This window comes from Saccostrea echinata, unplaced genomic scaffold, assembly GCF_033153115.1.
Source record: "Saccostrea echinata isolate AGI-Se365-2 ecotype Australia unplaced genomic scaffold, CSIRO_AGI_Sech_v1 ptg000019l, whole genome shotgun sequence".
Classification (NCBI taxonomy): Eukaryota; Metazoa; Mollusca; class Bivalvia; order Ostreida; family Ostreidae; genus Saccostrea; species Saccostrea echinata.
In genome coordinates this window covers 5,937,984-5,953,243 of record NW_026889768.1, presented here as the reverse complement: position 1 = coordinate 5,953,243, position 15,260 = coordinate 5,937,984, and the positions used below count along the sequence as shown (strand labels likewise).

The 15,260-nt window shown below is 35.3% G+C and overlaps 1 protein-coding gene and 1 long non-coding RNA gene across 2 annotated transcripts in view; both read left to right on the top strand.

Annotated features, from left to right (window-relative positions):
* Positions 1-15,260, top strand: part of LOC133189617 (glutathione hydrolase-like YwrD proenzyme) — a 108,172-nt gene that overhangs the window by 37,468 nt on the left and 55,444 nt on the right. The window lies entirely within an intron of this gene.
* On the top strand, positions 5,324-6,328 carry LOC133189619 (uncharacterized). Its single transcript, XR_009721504.1, has 3 exons — positions 5,324-5,455; positions 5,783-5,896; positions 6,138-6,328. It is a non-coding gene; the product is annotated as an uncharacterized LOC133189619 (long non-coding RNA).

Sequence of the window (15,260 nt, the reverse complement as noted above, 5' to 3'; positions counted from 1 at the left end):
AGTGTGTAGATGTGCATATTACCAGGAAATTCCGAATCCTTTACTTTTCTGGGAATTTCGGCACTTTTCAACTTAGATTTTTGGCCATATCTTGAATATAGTGATGAACAGTTTGTCAGCGCAAGTCCTCTTTAACTGCTGCACAGAATTTCGTCAAACTTTGCAGATACGAGTATTTAGGACACAATGTGTAGATGTGCATATTACCAGGAAATTCCGATTCCTTTATTTTTACTGGGAATTTCGGCAGTTTTCAACTTAGATTTTTGGCCATATCTTGAATATAGAGATGAACAGTTTGTCAGTGCAACTCCTCATAAACCGCAGCACAGAATTTGGTCAAACTGTGCAGATATTTAGTACACAGTGTGTAGATGTGCATATTACCAGGAAATTCCGATTCCATTATTTTTGCCCTAAGAGTTTTGCCTATTATTGAAGAAACTTTCCAGCTAGGTAATAAGGAAATCCACTGGGATCAGCTTTTGTAATGAAATTTCATGTCAAATATTTTATGACCTTAAAAGACCCCTATTGATTTTGAGATCAAAATATTAATGATTTAACACACACACACACAAAATCTTGGATAGTTCTCACCCCCCCCCCCCCCCCAATTGGTGCTTTGCCTTAAATAATCTCATGAGTACAGTATATAAACAAATTCATATGACTACATCATAATTTTGTTTCCATCAATTATTTAAATGTGTAAATTGTCGTGTGTTGGACATGGACTTACACTCAGTAATGAATCGAAATCACTGAGGAATTTAAAAAACAGTTTCTCAGCATAACTCCTGCACTGAATTTCCTGAAACTTTGTAGGTATTTCAGACATAATGAATAGATTTGTATATTACCAAGAAATTTTGATTCCATTATTTATCTAGAAACTACAGCCCAATTAAATTTGTAACATACAAAGATTTGAATGTCCTTATATGCGAGAAGTTTTGATGTGATGATTTTTTGCAAGTAACGCCCCTTTTTGAATTATAATGTGTATTTAAAATGCACTGTGCCATTCATTACGTGTTGCATTGTTGAGTTTTGGTGGAGCGTGGGGTGTGTGAGCTTGCTCACTTTTTCTTTCATTTTGTCTGATATATTTTCTTTTTTTTTCTAATTTTTTCCTTAATATTGCCATTTTACATTAAAGTACAACTTTCATAGACAGACGACCAAAATCTCATTTGATTTTGACCTATAATTCATAGTTTATTGAAATTCATTTGACGGTGCTCTCGAAAGTGACATCGAGCCTCGTAATTTTCTTAAATGCCTCATTCGCGCATATATCACAACCTTGATCCCCTGTGTATGAAGTTCATTTTTTGCAATTATCCTTCTCATTGGGTTATTATTCCCTTATTCCAACAAGGCACCCCTTGGCTGTTCGAGAGTTCTTTGGGCATTCCTAAGCCTTACCACCCTACTGTCCAGTTAGTCCCATAGATCAAAGTTGGGCTATACGGAGGCCATACAAGTAGATTTGTTTGCGAGAAAGTCTTTAAAAACTCTGGCTACATTGGACCAGGGGTAATAGTGCTGGAAAATTAGCCATACAACGCACACGTGCAGAAGAGAGAGGAACACCAACATAAGGTCAGCGAGCTCGTTCAATCGGTTTCTTCAAGTTTTTCGTGGATGTGACTGTTATGATTGCCTACACAAGTATTATTAAATAACGGTTTCGATGGTAATGATGTCGCAAAACTTTACAGGAATCTGTTTTTGCCTATGTCCTCAACTGAGCAATACAATTGCCAGAACCCTTTGAATTTTCGTCAGCCGAATCATGATTTCAAGAATTCAAAGTGACTGTAAATGGCGAAAAATTGAACTCTTTTTTGTTCTTGTGCATTACATTGTTTCTGACATTGTAAATCATTCATTTCAAACAATTATTTTGAGAGAGAGAGAGAGGAATGACAGGTGCCCTTAGCTGAAAACGAAATAGATCAACTCAATATTTTACCAATGCATAATATAATTATCTCAAAATGACATGCTTCGGATGCTGGATCTGACCTACATTTTCTTAAAAGTGACCAGGTTAATTTTTTTGTTCATTACCAAGTATCTGTAATACATTTCCTAAATGAGTAAGGTTAGGTTAAAATTTTAGTACCAGCTCCATTCCCAAGTAATTTCCCAATGGTGACCAAACTGCATGAATGACGTATTTAGGGAGCATACTACCAAAGATGCTGCGGATGCTAGGTCCGACATACATTTTCTTTAGATGAGTTTAAAATTTTTGAAGCTGGTTCATTTCCGAATAACTTAAAGCCTTCTGATGACCAAACTTGCATGGATGGTGCATCACAAAATGCATCCTACATGTACTAGACTGCTTCAAATGCTGGATCTAACGTACATTATCAGGATGATTGAACATGTTCAAGTTAATGGAGCAGGTCCGTTCCTAAGTAACTTTGAGCCATTTTATGACCAAACTTGCATGGATGATGCATCAAAGGATGCTCAATACGAGTTTAGATCTGACCAGATGAGTGACCAGATTAAAGGCTTAGAACTGGTTTATTCCAACGTAACTATAAAGTCTTTTTAAAACAAAATTGCATGAATGATGCAGCTAGGGATGTACATTATCAAGGCACAGTTTGGATTCAGCATCTGGCCTACCTGTTTGATCTGAGTATTATTTTCCAGGTGATGGAAACAAACTTTCTATCGGGAAAATTCCCCAAGAAACTATAAAACCTACAAAGACAAACTTGTATAGATGACGTTAACGGCGAGCTTTGTTATCTTTGATTACCTATGTTATTTAGTGAATTGAGGGATCTTAAGGCTATTTTTTGTTTACAAAATTTAGTTTGTTGTGTTATCCTTAACATTTCCTAGTCGACAGAGCGAAAAAATGTCCAGATTTGGTTGCATTATTTCTGAAAATAAATTCTGGTGGCAAATTTTAGAATATATTTTGACGAAAACCTCGTGTAAAGTATTAAATTCATGTGTCAGGAAATATTTACTAGTGTTTTAACGTTTAAATGATTAAAAAGATATTTTACTTGGATATTCTAAATTGACACATTAGATACCTGTATGTTAAGTGAAAATAAGAATGATTTACTTGAGCATAATATAATTTGATGGGAAGTGGCGAAAAATCCAATAAACATTAGTTATTAAACTTGTGGTCTTCGGACTGTAAATTCTAATGATTCACTGGAGAATAGTTAAGCTTTATTGAAAAGGATTTTCAAAAAAAAACTCCAATCGACATATTTCTTGAGCTTGTGGTCTTTGTGCTCGTATATTCTACTTATTTGTTTTTGTGTAATCTACAGTCGCCCTTAGGGTGTGATAGAAAGAGCATGACTTTTAGAGTAGCAGGTAGCTGCAGATCTGTAACTCTCTAAAAACTATTGTGAGAAATATACTGTTGTTGAAGTTAAAAAGAATATTTAGAAATACACGGTTAATGGTATTTTGAGATGACACCTGAAACATACAGAAGTATAAATCGAGAAACGTTCCCACAGTTTTGTGTGCAATAAATATGTATATTTTTTTTAATGGGTGGCTCTGTAGCTCTCTAGTCATCCGTCCCAATTTTATCAGACCAACAACAACAGTTCTGCAGATAACTAAGGAGTTGATATTACGTTTTGGGTTCGAATCTCAATGCGGAACGTTGAGACCAGTCCTTCAGATTAGACCGTAAAAACGTAGTTCCCTTGTCCCGTTTTGCGGCATGAAAAATATCTCTATCTCAATACTCTAAATTGCAACCCTTTACCAGCAATTAGCAATGGTGGCATCCCAGTATGAGTGAAAAAGAAAACAAACAATACACTTTACATAATGCATAGATAGTGTGAATAAGCATTATTGATCGCTTGCCGATAGTTGAAAACCTGAGCACGTGACATCCCAGGTAGCACAAAACGTTTTCATAACATTTTATTCCCGTTGTAATGATGTTATCTGAAAACGTTTTTAATAAAACGTTTATAAAATGCTTTTAAAACGTTTTATTTTGGTTGTAAATACGTTATTAGAAAACGTTCTTAACAACCATTTTAAAAATGTTTTTCATAACATTTTGTTCCTGTTGCAAGGAGGTTTTCAGAAAACATTTAGCATTTAACACTAATTTCTATAATGATAAAATATCGCGTAGCTATAAATTGAATAGCATGATTAAAAATAAAATCATACCTTGTTTAATAATTATTATAAATTTCATGAAATACAAATGTTATTAGGCAACATGAATACAACATTGTCTTAAAATGTTTGCAAAACATTGTAAAAACGTTACAAAAATACCAAGCATCAGAAGTTTTTTTAAATTATTTAGTGTAAGACGTTACATGTATATATATATAAAAAACTTCTGTTTTCTTATAAATAGCTCCAAAGTTTGAGTTATGATTGATTTCGAGTTGTGATAATAAAATTTAGACCCCAAAAATTAAAAAAAAAAAAACAAAAAAAAACACGGAAATGTGTTTATATTTATCTCTTATACCATTGTAAAAAAATATTTATATGTAACAAGGAGAGGGAAAAAAAACAGTTCTAAAAAATTATTTGTTAAGCAAAGTTCCTGAATTAAATAATTCAGTGGAGTCATTTATTTGTGCTATGGGAATTAAGTTCCCCTTCGAAAATGTGTTTATTGAAAGTGACACAGCGGGATGCCATGGCCAGAGCTGATGCAGCCGATCCTTGTTGCAAACTATTTCCATGTGATCTATATAGGTCAACAGAATCACAGTTTTGAAAAACCCGGCGGCATTCTTGTAAGACAAAGAAAAGGAATAGGAGAATATCTTACAAATGTCAACGTACGGTATGTTAAATTTTAAAATAGTATTCATTCTGTATATTTAGCAATCATATTGTAGCTGTAAATACATATGCATTTAGAATCTTAGATCTGTCATTCTCATAGACTTAGGTGTATATATGTTTGTTGAGTGAATTTATAAAGTTCATTGGCATTTGAATTAGGCGGGCGATTTATTGTTTGAAAACTTGGGTTAATTCACATGTATTAAAAATGTGCAGGTTTCAAAACATAATTAAAACATAGTTGGGAATAAGAATGGGTGTGGGAGGGCGTCTTAACAAGACAGGTTAAATAACTCTTAAGAGATGTAAAATTATTTGTTCGATTTTTCCGAATTTGTGTTATGTATTACAGAATACAATGCCACGTTAAACCTATTTTCGTTTGGAAGGAAAAGGAGAGGAATTGATTAATCTCAGGCTTGATTATATATTTGCTAGCAGTCAAAGATTTTGAAATCCACTTACTTCATTATAAAATATAACACTCATTTTAGATGAATGCAATGGTTTCAATGCAGGGTGAAGATATGAGGACATTGATACAATTAAATTGCATGGGTCAATTCAACGAGACTGGACAGAGGGTTGAAAAGTGCAAGCTTTTAAAGAATTATTAAGAGTAAGTTTTATCACCATTAATGCTAAGAAAATGCATTACGATTCAGTTAACATATCAACTTATAAATCATTGGAAAATGTATACAGCAAATGGAAAATGATCTAAATACTAGTAATGCTGTGTTGTTTTCATTTACCTATTAAACATAGGCGTCGGAACCGGGGGGTGGGGGGGGTGGGGGGGCTAGCCAGCCCCCCACTTTTTTTGCAAAGATAGAGTTAGTGAAATTTTTTGTTGGTTTAGCCCCCCCTTTTAATTTGCTTCCGACGCCTTTGTTAAATATGTTCATATGTTTCTTATAATGAATTTCACATTACATTTTAATAGCTGCTGCTTACAAGGCTTACAAAGCATCAAAGACAATCTCTTACGATTTAATGAGAGGTGGGACGAAGAGTTTTGATCCATACCTTCCTGGAGGAATTCATTAAATATGAAAAGGTATGTTTGAAGTTGGTTGTCAGAAATATATAGATATACTTACATCTGTAATTTTTTGTTTATTAATACAACTGTATACCAAAACATACTTTCTTTGTGTTTATCAGATTTTTATATACTAGTATGTGTAGTTAGTTGTCAGATGCCCTAATACATGGATATGTTTAACTAAAAAGAAATGTACGAGTATGAATGGGTAATCATTTAGTCAAAGTTTTATGTCCAAATCTTTGTTTTTCAGAAGAAAATAGAGAAGTCCAAGTGTAAAACAGATTACTTTCTAATGGAATAAGGATGCTGTGATCTTTTCGTTTTTCAAACAGTAAAAATTTTATTTGAGGGAAGACTGTAATTTTATTGTGCAGGTGTTAAAAAAACAGTGTTTAGACAACATTAATGAATGGATTCAAATTTATTAAATTATAAGAAATATATTGTTTATTATGTTGTAAAATTGATTTTAACGCTTTAAGAAATGTTCTCAAAACGTTTTTAAAAATGTTTCCCAAACGTTTTTAAAAATGTTTTTAAAACATTACAGTACAATGTTTTTGCAAAATGTTATAATAACGTTTAAAAAACCACACAAAATAACGTTGTAATAACCTTTTAGAAAATGTTTTCATAACATTTTCATAACGTTTTTATAACGTTTTAATAGCGTTGTTGTGCTACCTGGGATGATTCATTATTGTTCATCAGCACCTTAGGATGTATGTGCTTTCACGGATGCCTAAAAAAGTAGATTGTAACTATCTATAAAATATTGTTTTCTTTGATGAAATATAAATAGAAGTGACCTGACATTTGACAAATGTCAAATCATATTGCTTCCAGTTAAGTGGTATATTACATTTTGAGTTAGTGCAGGTGTTGAATTTCATAAAAAGGATGATACATTAGTTCTAACAATAAATTTTAAGAATTCTCTTCTCAAGTTGTCTACAAAAACTTTCATATACATAGTATTGTCATTTTACTCAATATCTCATGTAAAAGAAATAAATTGCATTGTACCTTGATGGAAGTGAGTCAAAAATAATTTTTTGACATAAAAGCTGAACACGACTCGTAAATAGGCATACGCCATTTTCAATATTACTATCTACGATATCAGCACTGGGTATACTCTTCGCATTCGTTACACCTGACTGCTTTATTGTCACGGGTATTGGTGTGGAATGGCGATCCGTGTTCGTGCTGGTTATCTTGCATTACCTTTGTTTACATTTCATTGCAGTTACGTGTATTTACAAGTGTTTGTATACTGCATTGACCTGTGCAACTGTTGTAAGTTTCTTTGGTATCTCTCTCCTGCATTAGAATAGGTACTTAGTTATATTTTGTCGCTACCGAGTGCTGTATAGCATACGTCCTTCTGCACCGGTGACGATTGATTACACTGAACAGTGGCCAAGTCAGCGGCTTTATATAGGGGCCCTCAGATATAGCGAGAATTCAATCGAATATGGCGGATACTTTCATTTTACGAATCGTGTTCAGATTTAAATGTTCTTCAAAGACCAAGAAAGGCCAATTTGTGAAAATGATGGGATAACTATATAGAAAGATTAATTTATAGTACAAAATGTATTTTTAGTTTTTAATTGTCAGGTAGACTTGTAAATAATAGATAAATAAGAATGAGTCAAAAATACTTTTATCTTTTTACATTAAATTATTTCAAAGATCCAGAGAGCCAATGTGTGAATGAGGCAGGTTAACTGTGCTTAGGCACAGTTGTTTTGTTATGTCTGCATGGTAGTAAAAAAGGGGAGGGAGTGTATAAGCATTGTCAAGTACAAGCAAAAATACGGGTCTACTGACACATCTGTTTCATATTTGGATATTTTACTAGAAAAAGAGTTAATGGTTACAGAACAACAAAACTTTATGATAAACGTCATGACTTCAACTTTTTTTATCGTCAACTTCCCTTACTCTTGTAGCAATATACCCTTATTACCTTCAAGTTGATCCGATACGCAAGAGCATGCTCCTCTTACGAACAATTATTTGTAAAACGAGGCAATCTATTGACAAACAAGTTGATGAAAGAAGGATATCAGCAGTCTCGTTTGAAGTCATCATTTTGCAAGTTCTATATGGTCGATACAATTATCTTGTCAGCAGATACAATCTGTCATTAAGTCGAATGCTGACTGTCGTTTTTCATACTTTATTTAAACACTGAATTGTCTACAGATTTTTCCATTTTACCCAATCATGACAATGACCACATGGCGGGTGTGACCGGTCGACAGGGGATGCTTATTCTCCATGGCACCTAATCCGATCTAAGATGTTTTTAGATGGCCTTCTTTGCTCTGCTCCCGATAAGTATTGTTTAGATGAACTTTGAGCTTGATTATTGTTCGTTATCTCCATATTTTATTGTTACGGAGTACTAGAATACTAGTAACTATTTTGTCGATCCCTGATCATCCTATTTCTCTTGCTTTTGGGCAATATGTTTTCAACTATCAGTTTATTTTGTTGAATTTATTCTTCAGAGTTGTATTATACTGATGTGACCTTTAAGGAACGTCTAGTTTCATCTTAACCTTGTTGCCACACCATTACCAACAAATGACCATTACACTCGATATTCATATAATGCAACAGAATCCAAGTTTTCTTAACGTCATTCTGGATAGTGGCATCTTAATTAATATGCATCCAGATCTAAGATAAAAGTTGTTCGTTCTAATTACACTGTAATATTGAATAAATAATAAAAACATAATTATACTTAATACTCAAATTCATATTCTGGATGCAATGAAGACTTATTAGCATTGTCTTTACGTACTTTACGTAGAGTATACCAATTCTTTTAATTCAGTTCTGAGTTCCTTGATCCATTTTATGTGTTTCATCACACTGTTTTGCATTTCTAAGTACCGTTTGCTGTTCATCTGATTCACGTCGAAGGACAGGGGCCAATATGGTCCCCATCTTTATTTTTTTTTTAATTAGCGTATTACAGTCCCAGAAACGTTCCACTTTCCCATTTTTCCGTTCGCTCACCGTTCGTTCAGCGTTTGCTCTCCGTTTAAAGTTTTGTGTCCACCGTTCAAAAAGCATTCAGCGTTCGCTCTCCGTTCACATTGAGTTCATCTTTCGTTCTACGTTCGCTCTCCGTTCGTTCAGCGTTCACTAATCTTCAGCTTTCATTTTCTTTCGGAACTCCAGTGTGAAAGGATCGATCTCTAGCGACGATAAAATGAAAAAAAGGGACGTTTTGAAAAGTTGAAAGGAAACTTTCATATAACATCAGGAATATGATTATTAATTATAAAGAATCTGGACTATCTACAGTAAAAAATCAAAGAAAACTGCAATCCGTCCACCAATTTTTGACTTTGAGAAAAGGCATACGAAATTTCATAAATTGATTTCAGAAAACTAGTTCCATTGTTGATAAAAGGTATGCTTTTAGTGTCTTTTTTTCAATCACTAATTAGAAATATTTTTAGAAATATTTTTAATTGACCTGATCATTAATTTATTTCGTATTTCTCTCATTACGGGAATATTTAATATATTCATGTACAGTTAAATTTAAGGCATGAGCTTCGTTGGTGTTTTTTTTTTTTTTTTTTGGTTGTTTTTTTTTTTTTTTTCATGTGATAGACTTTTGATTTACTTTTGTTTATACAAGTAATTGTAATATAATTATTTGTTATTTTTATTGATTATGTCATTAGTCCATCACTTGTATCACCAAAGATATATATCATAAATGAATTTTAATGTCACTCATTGCAATGCAAGCTAGCAAGTTGTATTTTTTACATTGTAAGTGCATTTTCGATACCCAGTCAAAGATTTTTTAATTAAAAAAAACTTTCTGTCAATTAAAGAGGAAGGGGAACTTTTTGTACAAAGACAATCTGCTTTCTTCATATTTATAAATATAAAATTCTTGTTAAGTTTCAAGGAGTTTGAGTCAGTTTCGTATGATATAAATTTAATTACTGTGACCTATTGCTATCCGTTTTCGTCCGTCGTCGTGCGACGTGCGTTAACATTTGAACATTTTTAGCTTCTTCTCTGAAACCGCTCAACCAATTTCAACCAAATTTGGCATAAAGCATCTATGGGTGAAGGGGAACAAAAATTATGAACTTCATGGTCCCTGCCCCGTTGGGGCCTGAGGGGTGGGGCTAAAACCACCAAAAATAATGCAATCTTTAAAAAATCTTCCTCTTTACTCCTGGACATCAAGCAGTAAAACTGTTGGCATCATTGTAATAAGCATTGAGCCCTCTACCAAAATTGTAAAATTCATGGCCCCAAGGTCAGGGGTTTTGGTGCTAGGGTGGGGCTATATAGATCATATAGTGAAAGTGCATTATTTCTTTGAAAATCTTCTTCTCTGCTCCTGGGTATCAAATAAACTAAGTACATAGTTATAAAGAGCAGGAGTGCCTCTTCCAAAATTGTGAATTTCATGGCCCCAGGGTCAGGGATTCTGGTGAAAAGGGGGGGGGGGCTGTATTAATCATATAGTGAAAATGCATTCATTCTTTGAAAATCTTCTCTTTTCCTGGGCATTAAATAAACTAACCAAGTATATAGTTATGATGAGCTAGAGTGCCTTTTCCAAAATTGTAAAATTGATGGCCCCAGGGTCAGGGGTTCTAGTGAAAAAGGGGGGGGGGCTCTATTGATTATATTGTGAAAATGCATTAATTCTTTGAAAATCTTCTTCTCTGATCCTGAGTAGTAAATAAACTAAGTAAGTACATAGTTATAATGAGCAAGAGTGCCTCTTCCAGAATTTTGAATTTCGTGGCCCCAGGGTCAGGGGTTCTGGTATTAGGGCAGGGCTCTATTGATTATATAGTAAAAGTGCATTAATTCTGTTAAATTATCCTGTTTGCTCCTTAGTGTTAATCAGATAAACAAAGTGATTACTTACATGTATGATGAGCAAACTTCTGGTCCCATGGTGAGAGCCTCTGGAGTTTCTCGGTGGGGACGGGGGGGGGGGGGGGGGGGGCTCTATTGATAATATAGTGAATATGTAGTAAATAATGCATTATTTCTTTGAAAATCTCTGCATATCAGAGGCAAAAAGAGTAAAAGATTTGATAAAGATTTTTGAACATCTGGACCATTTTGTCAAGTGTTCTGGTCCTGGCCAGGGCTCTATTAATTTGTATTCTACTGAGAGGAGTTATTCCCCTTTGCCATTTACTTTTGATAATTAGTCACTGTAAATAATGTACTTGAAAGGTTAATAGAATAAGAGAATTATGCAAAAATTTTTATCGTATAATACAAAAAGTACTTTCATAGTTTTTATGATCAGATAGACTTGTAAGTAATAGATAAATAAAAATGAGACAAAAATAACTTCAATTACTCAATGTTAATCAAAGACCAAGAGAGTCCAATGTAAGAGATTTCAACAAGGAATTAAAATAGTACAGAAGCACTGATAGTTTGTTAATATACTGTATGGTGTTAGTGATAAATGGGGAACAGATCAGAACCTAAGTTTGTTGATCCTGATCACCTTATTTTTCTTGCTTTTGGGCAACAAAGCTTCACCTCTCAGTTCATTTTATACTCCATGGATCCTCTAAATTATATAGTATTATACTCAGGTGACCGTTAAGGCCCTAGGGCCTCTTGTTTTCTTTAGATCCACAGATGTTTGTTTGTTTGTTTGTATGTTGTTTAACGTCCCTCTCGAGAATTTTTCACTTATAGGGAGACGCCACCACTTGCCTGTGGAGAGCTGCAAATTTTGTCCTATTATCGGCACTTACGGCCATTGAGCAGTGAGGGATCTTTTTCGTGCCAGCGTCTACTGCGACACGGGACCTCGGTTTATACGGTCTCATCCGAAAGACCGGTCTCCACGTCCCACAGTGGGATTCGAACTCGCGACGTAAGGATCAACTCCTTACTTCGCAGACGCTCTAACCACTGCGCCACGCGGGTTGTCTGATTACCCTGTTAATATTGACATTTATTTGTGACACATATAATAGCTATATGAATAAATTATTATTAATTAGTCTCTTCTAATATTGATCAAAATGTAAAGCCCACATTATTAATTACGGTGGTAGCAACCTTAACCTTTAATGAAATATGGAGATCCAAGAAATCATGACTGGAGTCGAATATCCATATTATCTATACGGCACATGTATATATCAGATTAAAAAAAACACGATTAAATGAAACCGGTATTAGTCTCATAAAAATTAGACAAAGTGCTATTAAATACATGAGAATAATTGACTAAAACAAAAAAATAAAGTAAGTATTCTGAGATAATGTAGTTTTGAAAAGAGCGATTTATTTCAGGTAACAATATTTTTGTGCTCTGTCAACAGCAATTTGAAGTCAGTGAAAGACTCGACAACAATATTTTCTACAGTCCTTTAAACTCGTTAGTAAAAGGACAATGAGTATAATCGTTAATTAACTTGACCAGTAATCCGGAATATGAGTCGTTTTTAGCTCACCTGAGCTGAAAGCTCAAGTGAGCTTTTCAGATCACCCATTGTCCGTCGTCCGTCCGTCTGTCTGTAAACTTTTCACATTTTTAACTTCTTCTCAAGAACCACTGGGCCAATTTTATCCAAACTTGGTACAAAGTATTCTTGGGTGAAGGGGAGTTTAAATTGTTAAAATAAAGGTCCAAGCCCCCTTACAAGGGGAGATAATCAAGAAAAGACAAAAATAGGGTGGGTCATTAAAAAATCTTCTTCTCAAGAACCACTGGGCTAAAAATGTTGAAACTTATATGGAAGCATCCTGGGATAGAGTAGATTTTAAATTGTTAAAATCATGACCCCCGGGGGTAGGGCGGGGCCACAATAGGGATTCCAAGTTTTACATTGAAATATGGAAAAATCTTTAAAAACCTTCTTCTCATGAGCCACTGGGCCAGAAAAGCTGAAACTTATATGGAAGCATCCTGGGGTAGTGTAGATTCTAAATTGTTCAAATCATGACCCCCGGGGGTAGGGCGGGGCCACAATAGGTATTACATGGGGGGAAATCTGGTAAAGAACAGCATGGCCAAAGTTACTCAGGTGAGCGATGTGGCCCATGGGCCTCTTGTTGTAATTTAGTATGTTTCAAAATGGCGAGCTCCAAAAAAAAAAAAAAATTCACCTTGCGTTCACCGTGCGTTCAGCATTCACGTTGCTCTCGCATTTGCGCTCCGTTCGCGTTCTGTTCACTAACCGTTCACCAAGTTGCGTTCAGCGTTCACATGTCGTTCAGTCTGCGTTCGTTCAGCGTTCGTTCTCCGTTCAAGCTGGAAAGTAAAAGGTTTCAGTACCTCTGAAAAGTCAGATATGTAGGTGCTAAGCATAATAGCATCTTTTTTACATTGTAATTGCCATTACATGGTGTGTGTGTGTCTGCCATTTAATAAAGATTAACGTACATGTATTAAAATAAGTGTCGCACAGTTCCTACGTAAATTAGAATAGCAACAAACACAATCATCACTGACGCCAATTTTCTATAATGTGTTAATGAAAATGACATGTAAAGGAGAGGTACATTGTGCCTAATGTCAAATGTGACCAAGGTCACTAACTTGCGGGAGACGTGCAATGCAGCTACATGTAGTTGTGTAACAAAGAAGGACGACGTATAAGGTAGGTTTCTTTGGTTCCCTTTACATATACTGATTCTGTTTGTCAACAATCACTAGTGATAGCATAGCGTTTTTCTATAAAAATGCTCACGACATTTGATACCTAAACAAGAAGTTAAACATCACTGCGTAAGAAGCTTGGTAGACACCAATAATTATACAGACAGTTGGGGGTTTCGGTTGGTAATGAAAAGCTTCTTTTATAATACATATATACACAATTTGAAAGAGACATCAGGACTCTAATTATCGACTAATTTAGTCGCCATGGCGCCTAAAAAAATTTATTGGCGCCTAAAATTTCTCTATAAGTCGCAAAATTGGCGACCATATTTTCAATTGACTTGGCTATCGTCTAATGCTGGACTAAAAACATTTTCAACAATGGTTTTCTTTTTTCTGAAGAGGCAAAAAGAAATTTAAAAGTGGAGAAAATTATTTTTAGCAATGAATATTTGATTTTTGGTCACTTTGTTTTTACTGCGCACGTGCGCACATATTTCGCTTCGCGTCAGGGCACACGACTCTTCCCAGCCACATTTGCACGACCTAGAGAAACACAAACTTTATCGGTCCAAAAGCAACTGGGAACCTGCACCAGGCAAATGCGGAGCCCTTGAGTCGTACATTGACGCCGTTGAGTCAGAGACATTGAGAAACTCCGTTCTATGCCAGACAACGCCCCCGACAATTAAGTAAGGAAGAGAGATTCGCCTTACAATCATTAAAGAATAGGGATGACATCGTGATCAAGAAAGCAGACAAAGGCTCTATAGTAGTAGTACTTGACAAAGAGACGTACATGGCGGAGGCCCATAGACAACTCTCAGACGAACGTTTTTATAAGAAACTTGACTCTACTAAAAAATTCTCCACTGCTATCACCAAAACTCTTGACGAAATGTTTGAAAATAACGAGATTGGTATAAACGTCTATGAGACACTCATTCCTATTGACTATAGACCAGGACAGTTTTACCGGCTTCCTAAGATACATAAAGAAGGCATGCCAGGTCGCCCTATAGTTAGTGCAATCAGACACCCCACGGAGAAAATTTCTGAATACATTGATTTGCACCTCCGTCCACATGTAGATAATTTGCCATCCTATCTCAAGGACACCACAGACTATATAAACAAGACGCCCTCGGCTGGTCTTTCATGTGATACCCTTCTCGTGACTATGGACGTTACACCTTTGTACACCAACATTCCGCACGATGAGGGTATCGGGGCCTGTAGAGAAGTCTGGGACAGTAGATCAATACAAACTCCTTCCACTGAGTTCCTTGCCAAGCTCCTTGAACATGTTCTCAAATGTAACAATTTCATGTTTAACGGGGAACATTACCTGCAGGTTAATGGTACTGCTATGGGTACGAGAATGGCCCCATCTTATGCCAATATTTTCATAAGAATTGAACGCAACTTGTTACTTCAAGCACCATTTAGGCCCCTTAGCTGGTTGCGTTTCATTGATGATATAGAGATGAAGTAGGTGGAATGCCGCGAGAGCCTCAAAGCATTCATTTCGTTTGCCAACACCTTCCATCAGTATATTAAATTTACTGTAGATGTATCTAATTCCAAAAACATATTCTTAGATACTACATCTACCCTGACTGATGGGGAAATCGAATTTAGTCTCCATACGAAACCCACCGATTCCCACCTATATCTCATGCCGACTAGCTGTCATCCCCCACACACAGTCAAGGGTGTGCC